General features: G+C 35.7%; 1 pseudogene; it reads left to right on the top strand.

The window, feature by feature from the left end:
* LOC120586104 (protein Abitram-like) overlaps positions 1 to 9,466 on the top strand; it is a 29,393-nt pseudogene extending 19,927 nt beyond the window's left edge.
* Positions 9,467 to 18,277: the final 8,811 nt, after the last annotated feature.

Here is an 18,277-nt window from a genome sequence, read left to right as displayed (position 1 = left end):
TCTAACCTATGAGGTAGAGTCTATTAATCTCTTTTGTAATATAAATGTTTGAGGTCTCGCCAACTTTTGAAATCCCACTGGGAGAGCTAAATGCTTGTTTCCTCAAGCTCCTATGGTAGGAATGGCCATATGACACAGTTCTAGCCAATGAGACATAAGTAGAAATCTGGATTCCTAGAGAAGATTTTGATTTTCTGATGAAAGAAAGAATGAAGAAAGGGAGGGAAGGAGAGGGGGAAAAGAAAGGAAGGAAATAAATAAAGAAAAAAAGAGAAAAAGAAAGGAAAGAAGAAAGGAAAGAAAGAAGAATAGAAGGAAGGAAGGAGGGAGGAAGAAGGGGAGGGAAGAAAGGAGGAAGGGAGGGAAGGAGGGAAAAAAGAAAGGAAGGAAATAAAGGAAAAAAGAAAGAAAAAGACAGGAACAAAAGAAGGAAGGAAGGAAAGAAGGAAGCAAGCAAACGACTGCTGCAATTTCCATCTTCTTCCTGCCTTGAACACAATGAAATGTCTGGAGTTGCAGCGGTCGATTTGTTACCCTGAGGTAAAAAAATTAGACAATGGCCTAGAATATGGCAAGAAAGCTGGCCCTGAAATCCTCAAGCTCCTGCACAAAATCAGCAGCTGTTAATCACTGGACTTCTTGATGGGTGGGGAAAATTGCCTATTGACAGTTGGGAGTTTTGTTACCTTACAGCTGTAAGTACCCTCGTTTGACATACCTATTTTATAAAAGAGGAGAATAAGTTTCCAAATCATTAAGAAATTGCCCAAGGTTATGCTCTTAGCAAACAGTAGAGTCAAGATTCCAAATCAAAGTCAACTTTAAAACTTGGGCTCTTAAACATTTCAACATATCAGTACTTTTTACTTCATTCTTTTGCTTGAACAGGGCAAAGGAGAGGTAAATCCATTCCTAGGAGAGACAAAAAGAGTCTTCATGGCAAAGAAAAGGAAAATTTAAGAATACAAAAGCTGAAATCTCACTTAATAATCCAATCTGGGTTTGATCCCAATAAAAGGGGAAATGAGACAAAACTGAACAGAGGAATACTTCCCCCAGTCCAGCATGCCTTCTCAGATATATCCAAAGCCTTTTCCGTCAAGTTTCCTTCCCTTCTACTCTCAATAAGAAATATATGATTGCTAGCTTAAGGTACTGCGCTTCCCTGGGAAATAAAAAACTTAACGAGCATGTTGGCAATGTCTTACACTTTGGACACAAACTATAACTTTGATGCTTAAATTACTTATTCATTCAAATATGTACCGAATTCTTACCTTTTACAGTGATGAAGGAAGAAGAACTTAGGAGGTTGTTAAAGGAACAGAAGAACTTTCGAACTTTTTACCACCTTACATTATTGTTCATATTTATAGTATATATAGTTATTTACCCTACAGCTCCTTTGGTAAATTGACTGTAGCTTGCTGGGCCAACCACTCTGTGCCATGCAGGGATCTCTAATTCATGAGATACATGCACAGAATTATGATATAAATAAAGTATAGGATGGTGGTTAAAAGTGTAGGCACTAATATCAGACTGCTGGATTGAAATCTCAACAATGTGCCAATTATGTAACCTTGGGAAAGTGACTCACTGTTCTTGTGCTTCAGTTGACACATCTTTAAAATGGAAGATAAGAATAGTACCTACCTCCCAGGGTTGTTGGGGCGGGTTAAAGAAGATAACCCATTTAAAGAGCTTAGAACTTCCTGGTATTTAATAGGTGCTCAATATACATTAGCTAACATCATTGTATTTGTTTTTGGAATATCCATTTACCCTATATTGAATCTTCCAGCCCTTCCCCTGCTTCATACATCTGGTACTCAAGTGACTTATCCTTCTCACTAATCTCCATCAATAAAGTCTGCTATTACAATGCATTTATAGTACAATGTATTAAATATACAATGCCTCACCCAGGGGGGCATATTAAGTATAAAAGGCCTCACCTAGGGGCATATGTACCTTAAGCTTCATCTCTAGTTGTGGTATATACCTCTATATACCAATACACAGGAAACTATATTGCCAGGCAGTAAGTCCTTTGTGACATTCTTAAAATCACAACAGGTAAACAGTTTTCTAATTAGAGGTAAGTAAAACTTCAGGCTGAGTTATCATTTGAGAGTCAGTAGAGTATTTCACACTAGAGTGTAAGAGGTTACTATACTATGATATCATCTCTGTGACTCCAACGTGGCAACTCACAGTTCAATTTTATAATAAATGTCTTGCTCTATTTGCCCTATGTAAGTAAAAATGTCTTTTACTTAATGGCTTTTCCAGAGTAACAAAAGAGCCAAAAGGTCAGTAGCCATGTAGATGACACCTGCCTCACATTTATAAATTCCAATAACAGCAAAAGACAGTGTCTCACTCTTCAACAGACTTGGCAAGTACCTGAGCAAATAACAGGAATGTTTTCACAAACGTATGCCTTGGGTTTCCAGCACCCAACTCTACCTCACTACAAGGAAAACCCTATTCTTACATCCTGAAGGAATATGTAAACATTTTTTTTGAACCACCAAGTTAAATTTAACCTATGTAACATACACAGATGACACACTTTTCACATGGACTGCCAACTGTATTTCAATTTAAGTCTTTTCAGAAATATTATTGGAAGGAATCCAAATGTATTTTATGGAAACAGTACATAAAAATTAAATTGAAAAATTAGCCTTCCAAAGAGAAAAAAATCATCATAGAAACAGCAAAGACCATGCCTCTTTTGGAAAAAAAAATATAATTATTGTTTAATAAAACCTCACAAACTTTTCTCACTAGCATTAGGGTGAATGAACACAACTCACCTTTGAAGATAAAGCTCTGTTGTAGCCTGGCTATCCAGCTGCAATTTCAAAACTGGCTTAAATATCCACTTAGGAGTGATATGCATTATCACAGAGAATTTATTTAATTAGAAGAAAATAATTCTTAACAATAATAAAAGAATGACCTTATATGAAAACAAGATGAACATAGTAAATAATGTTCTAGAAAAATTAAGATTTGCTTCTTAAAATCTTCTTGAGAGTCTTCTTACCACAAATTCCTACTATTATGATTTTTAAATTATTATTCTGCATGGCCTACAGGATAAAACCAAAGTCCTCTATGTGACATAAAAACCTCCACGGTGCAGTCACTGCTTATCCCTCAGGCTGCCCTTTTCACCTTTCATCTTGTGCCTTCTCACACTTAGAATCTGTCATGCTGAACAAATTTCAGTTCAGGGCTTTTATTCATATTTTCTCTGCCCGAAAGTCTTAGCCTAGTCTTGACCATCTGGTAAATCTGCATTCATCTCACATTTCAATTTAAATACTACCTCCTCAATGTAAAGCCTCCCCAGGGGATTAGGCTACTCTTACTCCTTAAGAGACTCACTGCATTGTGTACAACATGTTGTTACAGTGGTTATGATACTGCACTGTAATTGTTTCTATGTATCTCTTCCAACTAGACTATAAGTAACCTGAGTACAGGGCCAAGTCTTTTCATCTTTACATTCTCTAATACCTGGTCTCATATCTCACACATACTAGGTACGTAACTAGTATTTGTTAAATGAATGAAACTTCTGCGTTCTTATCAACCATTTTTGGTTGGGTATTAGATGTTTTATTATATACATTTGTCAACAGTCATAAACGATCTGAGATTTTACCCTGCTTATGATCATAGGTTCACCCACTGGTCTCATCGATGTTGGCGGAAGAAAACAAGACTCCAGGACAGAGAAGGACAGATTATTACTTACAGCAATAGCAGCAGCCAGAAATTTTTGTAGCAGCGTCCCTTGCCTCAGGTCCCATAAGGGCAACACAAATGGGCCCACGTCATGCCCATGGGTTGCATTACAGGAGGGGTACCCTGAGGTTAGGGAACTCAAATCTTTTACTGGAAAGTAAACATACCCACCCTTTGCTTGAGACATATACCTTCAAGGCTATTCACTGTACAAATATCTTTGGAGAGATAGTCTAGAACAAAAAAAGTTCTTCTGCTTACAAGATGTACAGAAACATAAATGGCCCAAGGAGAATTGTCACCCAGCAACATTCATGAGAAAGAAAGATGTACATCTAGGGACAGAATTGATCTAATTTTACTTAAATAGTTAGAGGGAACCCCCTAACACATTCCAAGGATGTTGAAATTTAAATAACTCCCTCGATTTACATCCCTTTCTGTAGCTCCCAATAATTACCTTGGGTGAGTCTAGATTCTGTTATAACTGAGGCAGAGATGTTTACATCTCACCGAATTTCCATGTGCTCCCCATATTTCCCGGCACCACTGCAGTTAGATGGGGGAACTTCTTTAACACTTTAACACTTCTAAGCAGAACAAATAAGAGAAGGAATGAGTTCTCCATTCTCCCACTTCATTTGATGTAGAAATTATGGGGGTCCTGTACTGAGATGCTAGAATCTGTTAGCCTGGGACTCTGAGTGACCAAGTGGATGAGAGCTGCTCTGCTGACCAGTGCTAGACATGTAACTTGAGTGAGAAATAAAATTTTATTGTGTTAAGCCACTGAAACTTCTGTTTTCATAGCATAATATACTATAACTTGAATAATACAGTAGTTCTTTGTCTTATAAGAGTGCAAGTATTTGAATAAAGATTTTATTATTTTGGAATTAATTTTCATAGGCTCCACTCGATCTAATTAAATAAGCTTCCACTGAGCTATGAAAATAGTGGTGAAATATTGATGAAATATAATTAACTTGTTAACAAATATAACCACTTCTTTTACAGACATCTACTTTCAATAAGAAGTCATAGGCATGAGTCTATAAGAGCAGAACAGGGCTGTTGAGGACAGATCATTGTGGATATCGTCCATTCATATGGTTGCCAGGAGTCAGAGCAGACTCAACGGCATGTAACAAAAACCTTCAATAATCATTAACTCTGTAAAAGGAGGTGAAATGCCCCCCAAAATGTTTCTGTATATTACAAGAGTTCTAATTTGAAATGATGAGCAGTCTGCTTTTCCATTTGAGCCAAAAACTACACAGATAAAGGTCTCTGTTCTGAATCTATTCATCTATATGTCATTCAATTTTCATTCTCTCATTCACTCAGATCCCTCCTTTAAGAAATTATTCTGAGTACTTACAGCATAAGGACCTATCAGTTTTTTCAGAAATGGAAGTTAGAATTTGTGAAATGCATTTTCTGTATCTATTCAGATGATCATATGATTTTTATTTTTAACATGTTAATATAGTACATTATACTTTCTATAGAGTTATGGAAAGACTGGTCTGATTTTCAGACCAGTCTTGCATTTCTGGGATAAATATGATGAATTAACTTTTCAATATATTGTTGGTTTCCATTTGCTAAAATTTAAAAATTTTGCATCTGTGTTAATGAGATATATTGGTCTGAAGTTTTCTTTTCTTACAACACATTTGATGTTGCTCCTTGTCTTCTGGCTTGCATTGTTGTTTCCCATGTGAAACCTGTTGTCATTCTCATCTTTGTTCTTTAGTGTATAACATATCTTTTTGCTTCTGTCTATTTTAAAATTTTTTTTCTTTATCACTGGCTTTAAGCAATTTGATTATGATGTCCTACATATTTTTCTACTTGGGTTTTGTTGAGTTTGTTTTTGTGGCTTTAGCGTTTTCATCAAATTTGGAAAAAGTTCCTCCAATATTTCTTCAAATATTTTTTTCTGTGATCCTTCTCACTCCTCTTCTTCTAGGACTCCAATTACATATACTGAGGAAGAAGGGGGAAAATGGAATTGGCGTGCAACCAGAAATCTCTGTCACATAAATACTCTAAATCAAACAACATATCCTCTTTCAACTTCTGCACTGGCTTTATCTTATTTAATTCTATAGTTCACAAAAGGCACTTGAAATCATATTTGTTTTTCAAATATTATGAAGTATAAGTAAATTTTTCTAAATTTCCTCTTTCAGAGAGATCATGCCTTAAAACCATAGCTATTTCAGTCTAAATGAGTATTGTCTAACTGCTTGGATCTCTAATTTCAGATGTCCGCTAAGCAAATAATACTTCCCTCCACTTGGGCAGAGTGTAGTGTCACCTTCTTAGGTACTTACCTAAAACAACTATCCCATCACCACGTGAAGTCACAATATAGTAGGGTATATGAAATAATAGAATTATAACTAGTAAATAGAAATATGGAAGAGAAAGCAATTAGCTTAGTCACAGATGAAAGGAGGTTGTAGAAGGCTATCCACAGAAAGGAAATCCTAGGTAGGACTCTGAAGGATGCTCACCAGGTGGGTAAGAAGGGAAAGAATATATTACACGGAGTCATAGAAGCATAAGAGAGTCTACCTCAATGGGGTTACTGAAAGCCTTTCCATATGTGGAAGAACACAATGGGAGAAGCAGGAAGGAGACTAAAATTGGAAAGGAGGATGTCTTGTATGCCATATGGAGAGTTTGAATATAACCAGGGGATTGACATCATGATATGTGCATTTCAAAAAAAAAAATTACTCTGGTAGCTATGTAAGGTAGAGAAATACTAGAGTAGGTTAGGAGAATCATGGAGAGAACTATAATGCAAGAAATATATAATGAAATCCTAGATTAAGGGAGCAAGGAGAAATAAGATAGGACAGATTCAGGAGATAAATGGCTAGTAATTTATTACTTACTGTATGCTAGGCACTTATCTAAGCACCTAACACGTATTAACATATTTTTTTGTTCACATCACTCCTATAAAGTAGGTATGATTTTACACATAAAGAATCTGAGATCACATAAACGTACAACTAGAATTCAGATGGAGGTATTCTGACTCCATGGCCTATATTTTGACCTTGAGAAGCACAATCGACAGAACTTATAAACTGGATATATGGACAATGGTGATTCTTATCAACACCTAGTAAGTACTGAGTAAAAGGTAGTCAGAGTGTCATTCCTTGCATTGATTTCATGTGTTCTAAATATGGAATTTTCTATAGAAAATGTCAAGTCCTATAAAAATCTTGGTTTGTATTATTTAAAATTTTCTGAACAGAACACTGAGCTAGAATACCATGTGCTGAACAGTAAAATAATTTTGCATACTCTGGAGTAGACTCCTCCCTGCCTCAGAACATGAGTCCAACTCCCAACCCAGAACATACATATACTCATGAACATTCCCTGATGAAAGGGATAAAAAAAAAATTACCCTTGCTCTCTACTTCTTCTTGTTAGCTCTGACCAACATGTGGCTTCTCTAATTATTAAATAGACCTAACAGTTGGGCTGATTATCCAGGAAAGTGTGGGCTCTTCACAAACAGGGCTGAAGTTGGCTGACAAAATCATCTACTGGTCCTTTAGCACAAGGGGTAGTATTCATTTCTAGCCTCTAGCAGCACATTCACAAGTTGGCCCCATAATTAACTAAATAGGCCCCTTCATTTAGGAGTGCCCTAGTCCTGAAGTCTCATTCGTGTCAGAGAGTCATCTCTTCTAGCTTATTTACTGGGAAGAGAAGGAGTATTTATAAAAGTAAACTTATCTTTGACGTGAATTAGCACACTAACATGCATTTTAAACTAGCATCAATGGACCACATTCTAGCCTCTCAGCCTGCACTGGCTCTGAAAAGATAGCCATACAGTTTCATTTGCATTCTATCAGGCACTCCATTACCTGCTACAGGCTGGGGAAGCCAGCAGCTGAGGGGAGATTCCTGCTGGCTCCCAGATTCACTCACCAAGCAATATGCTGAGTCAGCTCTAAGGCTACATAGGCACATATCTCAAGAATAAAAGCCTCAGTATAGCTGATGAAAGTTTAACAACACAAGAACACCTCCTTTCTCTATGTGTGTTGTGCATGTTAGTGTGGGAGTGGAGTGAGGGTGGGGGACAAATTAACTCCCAGCAGAGAGGTAGCAGAACATTCTTCCACATCTCAATGCTTGTAGATTTAATTCAGTCTAGTTGATCAAATATTTGTTGACTGTCTACCAGTTAGTTACCAAGCTCTGTGCTATGCAGTGGCAATACCAAGAAAACAAACATATGGCTTCGGCTCTTAAGATACTCATCATTTATGATTCAGCAATTCCATTTTTGGGCATATAGCTGAAGAAAATGAAATCACTATCTTGAAAAGCTATCTGCACCCCGTGTTCATTATAGCAGTATTAATAGCCAGGACATGGAAACAGCCTGAGTGTCCATCAGCAGACGAATGGATAAAGATCATGTGCGCGCGCACACACACACACACACGCATACACAATGGAATATTATTCAGCCATAAAAAGGAGAAAATCTTGCCATTTGCAACAACATGGATAGACCTTGAGGGCATTATGATACATAAAACAAATCAGACAGAGAAAGACAAATACTGTATGATTTCACTTACAGGGGAATCTAAAGAAACTGAACTCAGAAACAGAGAACAACAGATTGGTGGTTGCCAGAGGCAGGGGCTGGCGGTGGGGGAAATAGGTGAAGTAGTCAAAAGGTACAAATTTCTAGTTATAAGATAAATAGGTTCTGGGTTTGTAATGGACAGCATGATGCCTATAGTTAATAATACTGAATTGCATGTTTGAAAGTTGCTAAGAGAGTAGGTAGAAACAGATAATTCATCCACTGTAACAGGAGTTAAAGCAGAGAATACTGGCACATTTGAATAGGTTAGTACATTTGCTGTTGGGAGTATATAGAGATTCACATCTGATTATATTTCCTTCAGTTAAATAAGATAAAAAGTCATCAATTAAGAGTGAAAAGGGAGGAGTGTTGTTGAAGCTTGAAGTAGTTTGGATATTAAATTCAATATGAAATAAAAAAGTTTATGAAATCTTTTGACTAGTTTCTGCTTCTTGGTGCCCTGGAAATACCCCCTTTTTCTTATTAAAGATCAAAGTATGGTCTAGCCCAGAGAATGCTCATAGCTACCAATAGAAGATTGTAAAACATCATTTATTCTTTATTGCCGACTTGAATTTATCTATATGCATACTTATGTAGTTATACTATAAAACTGTAAATATTGAGATTTTATAAGATTTTAAGAGCAGCACCCAGGGTCCCTGGGCTACTGAGCCAGTGGCCGCAGAGCCTGCAGTGCCACCACTTGTAGATCGTTACTTCACCCGCTGGAACAAAGCAAATGTCAAAGGAAAACCCTGAGAGGACCGCTGTAGACTACATCACTCTGACCAGCACGATTTTTAACAGAGCTTGCACCTCTGTGCAAGATTTACTGCTCTGACGGAGAAGAATACACCGTATCAAGCTGCGTTAGGGGATGGTTGATGGAAGTGAATGAAAGCACTCTCCACAAGCCATCTACTCTGAAGTCTACGTTGCAGCTGTGTTGCCCAAATTTGAAGAAAGTAAAGGCATAGCAGAAGGGTTACTGGCAGAAAACAATATGAAGTCATGGTAAAACACATTAATGCCATAACAGTCACATCATGAGGACAGAGATAGAATAAAAAGCAACACAGCACTTGATCAGTGCACTAAAGATGAGCCAGAATCTGTGAAGAAGCATATTTTACAGCCAGCTACCTGCAGGGAGGCCCAGTTTTCTTTCTTTCTCTTGAATAACCAGCCTCGGTTCCCATTTTGTCTTCTGACCTGCCAGGTACTCACTCTGGTCTTTTGCTTTTTGCTTTCTAACAACTGGCAAGCAAGAGATTTTTTTTTTTTTAAAGAAACAAACAAAGCACTTTGAGAAAAATTTGGAAAAGACAAAAGTTTTAAGTAACATAGTAAAAATTTATCCATCATTCTATAACCCCTTAGTAAATACCACATTTTCACATACTTCTGTTTGAATGTTACCACATAGTTAATTGTCTCTACCTCAATCTTCCATTAGTTTGAAGTTAAAAGGAAGAACTGGTCTTTCTTACCCAGTCCGCTTCAGTGTGACACACCCCTAAGTCTAGCCCCACCCCTTCTGCTCCAACTCCTCTCCCGTAGACTGTAGAGGGGAGGCAGAGTGTAGAGTGTACAGTCTCTAGTCCTCTTGCTGCTGGGATGGCCTTCCTCTCTGAAACAAAGTAGAACTGTCACATTGTGCCTTCTTAAACAAGGGACACATGAAAAGGGGCTTTGGAAAATACAAAGGGCTTTTCTAACATGAAAATATTATAATGCAGTGCATACACTGTAGTCACTCAGTCTCATACTCTAGTTCCAGGGTAACCAGCAAAGGAGTTACGGTAACGTTACTGTAATTCAAAGGCCCAGAGGCCTTTGACTAGAACAAAAGCTTTCACATCATTTAAACAAAAGCAAAAACAAACAACAAGAACAACAAAAAATGGAATTTATGGCTTAAGATTGTATACTTATTTGCACCGAATTTTAAATAAAAAGACTTTAAAAATTTTTATTTCTTAAGGGCTGCAACACATGCACACTTAAATATGTTTTTAAATATGACAATATAGATCTAAAAAAGGTTTTAAAACTATAAATACTGAATGTGTAAGAGGCATTAGAGATTACCTACTCACAGCCCATGTTACAGATAAAATTAAGAGTCAGAGAATGTCAACAATTTGCATAATATGAAACCTAGCTACACGGTGCTAAAAAGCATAGATCTCACACATCCCAATCGTCATTCTAACAATAACCCATGACTCTCATGCTTCAGTAACTTATGAAATATTTTTCTAGTTGGCAGAGTTATATATTATTTCTGTAGAACAAACGCTGCCAATACAGTGTCTACCTTTATACCTGTTATCAATCCAAGGCATTCCTTTACAAGGTATTCTCTTAGGTTTTCAAGTATTGGCTCTTTCTCATTATTCCATGTCACTCTCTCAGAGAGGTCTTTCCTGACCAACTCCACACACTCCTCTGTAACCGCCATGATCACACCACCACCTTACTTTATTTCCTTCATAATAATATACCTAATAGTAACAAAGACATTTGTTTCCTTTTATACTGTTTTTAGAAACTACAATATTTGTTTCCTTTTATACTGTTTTTGTCCCCCATAATATACCCTCCTCTCACAAATATAAGCCCCACAAGTGCTAGGAGGCTTCTCTATCTCAATTATAAGCTCAGCGTCTTGTATTTAACACAACTGGCACTTAATAAATGATAAAAGAATGAACAAATACATAAACAAATCAGAGGTTTAAAACACCTGAAGATTACATATTTAACTTACACTATGGCAAAATTTCAAATCTCTAAAGCTGATATTTTAATCCTGATTTTGCAAGTAAATGGTACATTTTATACTTTTTATACCTTTTACTTAGAATTTCAGAATTACAGAAAAGTTAGAAAAATATTACCAAGAATTCTTGCATATCTTTTACTCATTTTCCTCAAATGTAAGAATTCAATCACATTGGCTTTATCATTTCCCCCCTTCTCTCCATCCCAGAAGACATATTACCTCATTTCCATCAAATACGTCAACGTGTATATCACAAAACGAAGGACATTCCAACTAGCGCAGTTATCAAAGTCAAGAGACTAACACTGATACAATAATATCATCTAATCTATAGACAGACCTTTCTCAAACATTACCAACTGTCTTACAATGCCCTTTTTTAGAAAAAAAATCTTCATGGTCCAGGTTCCAACCCAAGATCACACACTGGATTTAATGGTCATGTCTCTTTTATTCTAGAACAGCTTTTCAGTCTTTAGTGGCTTTTACATTTTGAAGAATATCCTTCAGTTTAGGTTTGTGCGATGTTTCCTCAAGATTAGATTCACTTTTCTCCTTTTGGCAGGAATAACACAGAAGAGATGCTGTATCTTCTCGGAACATCCTATCAGGAAGCACATGACATTTGTCCCATTACTGGCGATGTTGACTAGCTTATAGCACATGACATTTGTCCCATTACTGGCGATGTTGACTAGCTTATGGCATCTGTTATGTCTGTCCACCATAGAGATATTAATCTTTCTTTTTGTAATGAATAAATGTTTTGTGAGGAGATACTGTGAGATGATGTAAAAATCAAATTTCTCAACAGGATACTTTGGCCCACTAGTTTTATTGATGATTCTTGATTGAAACATTTACTACCATGGTGATGATTTAATTTTTTTCCAATTCCATCATTTTTCTACATGTACTATTTGACATTTTACTGTTAGAAACTGTTCCTTTACTCCTTCTTTATATATTCATTTATGTATTTATATAAGTAAAAATGCATGAATTTTAATTTATCATTATTTATTTTGATGATCAATTGTCCAAGATTTGGTCAGTGGGAGCCCTTCAAACTATTTCCTGTGCCCTTTTGATACATTTCCATTACTATTTAAGCACTTCCTTCCTTACTGGCACACGCACATACAAAGATATTCTAATTTCAATTTCAATTTTTGCTATGTTTGTTCTGGAATCAGTCATTTTTCTAAGGACCCCCTGTTTCTTTTTAGTAAAGAATGATATTTACAAACCACTATTTGGGTAATTGGGATGCTTATTATTATTAGAGTGCATTCTTCTGGGTCATCTCAGTGGATAGAAATAGATAATATATAAACACACACACATCTGTATCTATTCTAGTAATCTGTCATTATGTTTTTAAAACAATGAGTCCACACTGACACCTCCGATTTCAGTGTAACATGAAATGTTTTGTTCTAGTCTTCTTCCTTACATATCTGTAACTTAGTTCTTTAACAAATAGAAACCTGACTTTCATAACCCATAAACATACTTATTTATTTGCTCAGCATTAGAATACATTTCAAATATTTCAAAATTGCCAACCTGCACCTCTGTGGAAAATAAACCTACTAACTAGAATATTTGTTTACATTTCCTTTTGTATGTAACCTGAGGGTATATAATCAAAATGCGGTGCTCAAAAGTTCCTTGAATTAGTTCCCCTCCCTCACACTCAGTGTAGTTATTACCATTTGGAATATACCTAGGCTCATTTGTTTCTGTTAGTTCCATTTTGGTTTCCCCCCAACATTGTTAATTTTATTCATTTTACAAAGCAATACATCATCTTGATACTAAAATTCAGAACAATACAAATAGGTATAATTAGAAAACTGTCTCTCTCCCAATCCATACATTCTACTCCATTCCTATATATACCATTTTTTTTTCCTACTGCATTCACAAGTAACTATCTCCATCTTTGGCTTATGCTTCCTGTGTTTTATTTAGCACAAATAAGCAAATACATGTATGTTTCTATTTCCTTTCTTCCTTACACAAAAGTTAGTAAACGCTGGATACTCTTTTGTATTTCGTATACTCCAACTCATTCTATTATCTTTCTCCCTCATTCTTTTTACCGATGCAAAGCACTCCATCAGATGGCAGTACCATAATTTGTTCATTCTCTCTCCTACAGAGGGGCATTTAGGTTGTTTCCAATATTTTGTAATTACAAAGGATGCTGTAGTGAATAACCTTGTGCATATATCTATTTAAATTGTTCAGTGTATACCTTCAGGATAGGTTTCTAGAAAGGATTGTGTGGGTTGAAAAGTAAATGCATAAGTACTTCTGTTAAATACTGTCAAATTCCCTAAATTTGCATGTTTGAGGTTGTCCTACTAGCAATGTATGAGAAGGCTAACACACAGCCTCCCTAACAGATGTGATGTCATATTTCTTAATTTTGCCAATCTAAAAGATGAAAAATGGTATCTTTGTGCTGTTTTAATTTACATTTCTCTATAAATGAGGTTGAATGACTTTTCATTAAGGATGACTTTTATATTTCTTTTACCTATTTTGCTATCAGGCTTTTGGTATTTCTTCCCTCTCAATTTTTAAGAGTTCTTTATACATTAGGGATATTAGCCCTTTATGTATAGCAAATGTTGTTTCAGTTTTTCAGCGGTCTGTTACCATCTGATTTGTCAATATTTATGGTTCCTTCAACTCCCACATACAGACTATACTTCCAAGAGCTTATTTTTCTTCTTTATATACCTTTTATCCTCTCATTTTTTATTCACATCACTTTTACATTGTTAGAACATGTAATATTTCTAACTATACTTCCATCCTTATACTGATACTTGTTTTAGTTTTAGATCAGCAATGAAAATACATTAAATGTTTGCTATAAACCACATTGCTAAAGTTTTCTCAATCATCTCTTTACTTAGATAAACCCATCCTCTAGTAGATTATGTTTTTCTATTGTCTTAAGAGCTGGATCCAAAATCTTTAGTTCACAATTTTTTACTATTTTTGTTTGTTTTGTTTTGTTTTTATACTGCCGCTCCATTGTGCTATTATTTTGTCAGTCGTTTTGGAGAAGTCTGACTCCAGTTTATTTTTTCTTCCTTGTAAATCGCTTTATGTTTTTGATAGGAGGCCTTGAGAAACTTTTTTCTAGATCTCGAAATCTAAGAGTTTACTAAGAAATGTTTCAAAACTGGCCACTCCAGGCCCATTTTCTCAGGTACCCACTGAACCCTTCCAATCTATGAATTCATATCTTCATTTGCTTCTGGAACCTGTTCTTGGGTTATAATTTTAAGTAATAGTCTTATCCCATTGTTTTATTTTTCTGCTTTAAGGGCTCCAATTAATAAATATGTTTTTTCTTCTTGTCTGTCTTCCACTTCGACCACTTTCTCTCTGTTCCTTTTGATTTTTTTGTGTCACTCTTTATTATTTTTTTCTATTTTCTTACTTCGATGTGTCATAAAATTTTGATTTGAGTGTGTTCTTCCTTGAGTACCCTGTAATTAAATCTTCACATTTGTTATTATTTCTCATTTCTTTGTTGAGTTTAGTCAATCTCTTTTAATTTTTACTGCTTTTTTCCATTTTTGTCATTAATGTTTTCATATCTGCAAATGCTTACTTAGAATTCTAAATTTGAATTGGACTTTTTATTATGTTTTTCTTCTTCATGTTGTTTTCTGGTGACAATTATTACCAAATGAGATATTTTGATTATAGTTTTGTTATTTTATAGTAGCCTTGTATAGATTTATTCACTTCTGTCTTACTCATTTTGTGGGTCTGTGGTGGCTTACAAAATTTTTAGTTCAATGGTGCCCTCTTCTGTCAGTGTAGCAAAGCCCAGGTTGTTTAATGGATTTTGTGGAGGGTTAGCGGGTGAGGTGGGGAGAGGAATTGTGTGTCTTCTCGTTTTGGATTGCGAAACCCTAATACTTCCTTCTTACTTCCTTTATACTTCACCACCAAATTGCCAAAGGTCCCTCTCCCTTCTCTTTTTTGTCTTCTCCTCAGAAGCAATGTCTTTCAAAGACTGCCACCTAGAGTTGTGTGGACTTTTAAATCTTTCCTGTAGTCAGTGCTTTCACCCACCAGCACTTTTCCAATAATTTCAACCTAGAGGTGAGCTTTCTCCTATGTGATAGTGGTTTTTCCTGTACTGATCACCATGAAGACTTACAAGAAGAGCATGAGACACAGCTCACTTGAATGCGTGTGTGTGTGAGTGTGTGAGTGTGTGTGTGTGTGTGTGTGTGTGTGTGTAATTTGAAGTTTGAGTGTTCTCTGTCTTCTAGTTATGCTTGGAGTGCCGTTCCATTTGTTCTTTTGTTGTTCCATATTATGTTTGGAGGAATATGGGGAGATACAGATGAAAACAGCTGTAAATATTTATAGTGACCACAACTCTTATTTATTCCATTCTAAAATTATTTTTCAACTATTTTTTTTTTGGATAGGTGATATATTCTAAGGTTCAAAATACAAAGGATAGGAAAAGAGCGAAAAACCTCCTGCCTGTTCCTAACTATTTTTCATCACTAATATTTAGTCCTTATATATCCTTCCAGAAATTTTAATGTAATATATATAGTTATTTGTCCACCCCTTATTTTTTATATAAATGGTAGCCTTCTATACATACTACTATATATACTGTTTTGCAGTTAGGTTTTTTTGTTCACTTCGCAATACATCTTATACATCTTTCCATTTCAGTACCTGAAGTGTTTCCTTATTATTTTTTACATAGTTTTTCATTCTATGAGTATGTTTTAATGTATTTAGTTCCTATTGATAAAGTTAATAATGTATTTAGTTCCTATTGATAAAATTAATTGATAAAATTAATTTTGCCAAATTAATCTCCATAGAAACTGAATTAATGTATACTCCCACCTGCAATGTATGAAAAGGTCTATCTCTTCACAGCCTCACTAATAGTGTATTATCTAACATATCTAACACTCTAATTCTTAAGAATTCTAATGGCTTTACAGTGTAGTTTTATTTTATATTCATATTATGAGTGAGCTGAGCATTTCATATGTTCAGGTACTATTTGCATTTCCTTTTCCATGAGCTATGTTTTTATACCTTTTACTGTGATCTGATCTGCTATATTTCCAAATAATTATTTGAGCCTCAAAATAGGGTTTGAGAATGAATACAATGCTAGCTCTTGACTACAAGTATTTAAGGAGTAAAATAATTAGGTGAGATTGAACAGCTGACCTAGAGGAAGGTAATTAATAGGGTGAACTAAACTAAGCAGATTCTTTCACCTCAAAATTTAGATGTTCATAAACCCTTAAGATAAAATATCCTGTGGATACAGGATGTCATTTTCTGCTGGAGCCGGTACCATGATAAGCCACCGTGTTCTGCTGGCTGAAATTACAAGTGAAAGGAGAAACAAAAAGATGATGGGAAAGAAGAAAACAGTAGAAAGACACTAAGTGAGGAACAGAAAAGGGAGATGGTATGAATCTGAAAGATGTGAAGAAGAAGCTTAGTTTGCCTCAGTATGATGGAAATTTTCTTTTTAACTATGTCTGAGATGGCCTGTTATAGCCTCTCAAATTTCCTTTTTATTTTCTTTGAGCTAGTTTGTGTGAGTTCCTTTTCTCTGATTATTTCTTGAATATTCTCCTTTTCCTATGAATAACACTAGTTTTGTTTGCTTCAAGGGGTACAAGAACAGCCAATAGACAAAAGATACAAAAAAAAAAAAAATCAGATAGTAGCTCAACTGTCCAACTTAGGAAATGAACTGTCTCAGGTAAGCAAGTGTTTTCTTTTATTAGAACTATTCCAGTATAGCTTTGGCAACTCCTAGGCAAGGATGCCAGAGAGAGGATGCCAGCATTAAATGAGTCATTGATTTAGATGCTATTTAAATTTTCTTTCATGAGAAAGAAATTTAAGATTCTATAAATATGTCCTTATTACCTATTTAATATTTACTTATTGCGTGAATTAATGACTATAATTCTTTGAAAACATCTAGAAACCAACATTCTACTTAGTGAAAAAGAAGAAACTGGGAATAAGAATCAAGGAACTGATCTGGCATGTAGAGCTGGGCTGCACTGTTGTTAAGAAGTTGACCTTGTGTTCACAGATAGGTCATATATTCCCTGTTAGACATAAATAATCTCACATGATAACCAACATCAGAAAAGATCACTCTCAGACCATACAGTGTGAGAAAAAACAAGGTCACTTTATAATTTTATCTAAGCATAAATACTATCAAGGTCACTCTGCCACCCACAAAATACCAAACTTTCCTTTCTCCTGGAGAATATGACTGACTGCTGTTTCTTTACCACGAACAGCTTTATCTGCTCTCTTGTCTGTCCTATCTTTCTATTGAGATACCCAATTATAGAACTGTCTCCACTTTCTGATAGTACTCTATTTAGAACAAATCTCTGCTTTTTTTTAGATCCTCAAATCACCCAGCCAAAGCCCAAATGCTATAAGAGATTCTTTCCAATACTTCTGTACCATTCATAGATTGGTTGGCTTAAAAGGCAGAAATTTATTTTCTTATGGTTCTGGAGGACAGGAGTCCACGGTCAGGGTGCCAGCATGGTCAGTTTCTGGTGAGCACTCTTCACTTGTAGATGGCTTCTTTCTCACTGTGTCCTAACATAGTATAAGAGAGAGAGCAGCTCTCTGATGTCTCTTCTTATGAGAGCACTAACCCCATCATTAAGCCACCCCCTATGACCTTGTCTAACCCTAATTACCTCCCAAAAGGTCCCATCTCCAAATACCATAATATGGGGGTGGTAGGACTTCAACATATGAATTTGGGGGAGCACAAATATTCAGTCTATAACAGCCTTCTTACTGAGATGCCCCATGATTCAATGCTGTGTATTTTTCCTCACTATATCAAGTAATAAAACCAACTAGTTCAACTAAAAGCGGGTTTCTGGTGGTATTTGGCTGGAGGGCAATTACTGCCACCTTGTTTCTTTAACTTTAGAATATTTGGCAGAGATTTTAGCAGAGAGTAGATATTCTCTGAAAGAAAATTAAACCAG

Source organism: Pteropus medius, unplaced genomic scaffold (genome assembly GCF_902729225.1).
Source record: "Pteropus medius unplaced genomic scaffold, Ma_sr-lr_union100, whole genome shotgun sequence".
NCBI classification, from domain to species: Eukaryota; Metazoa; Chordata; class Mammalia; order Chiroptera; family Pteropodidae; genus Pteropus; species Pteropus medius.
The sequence above is the reverse complement of the archived record's forward strand: the minus strand, read 5'-3'. Positions and strand labels throughout refer to the sequence as shown.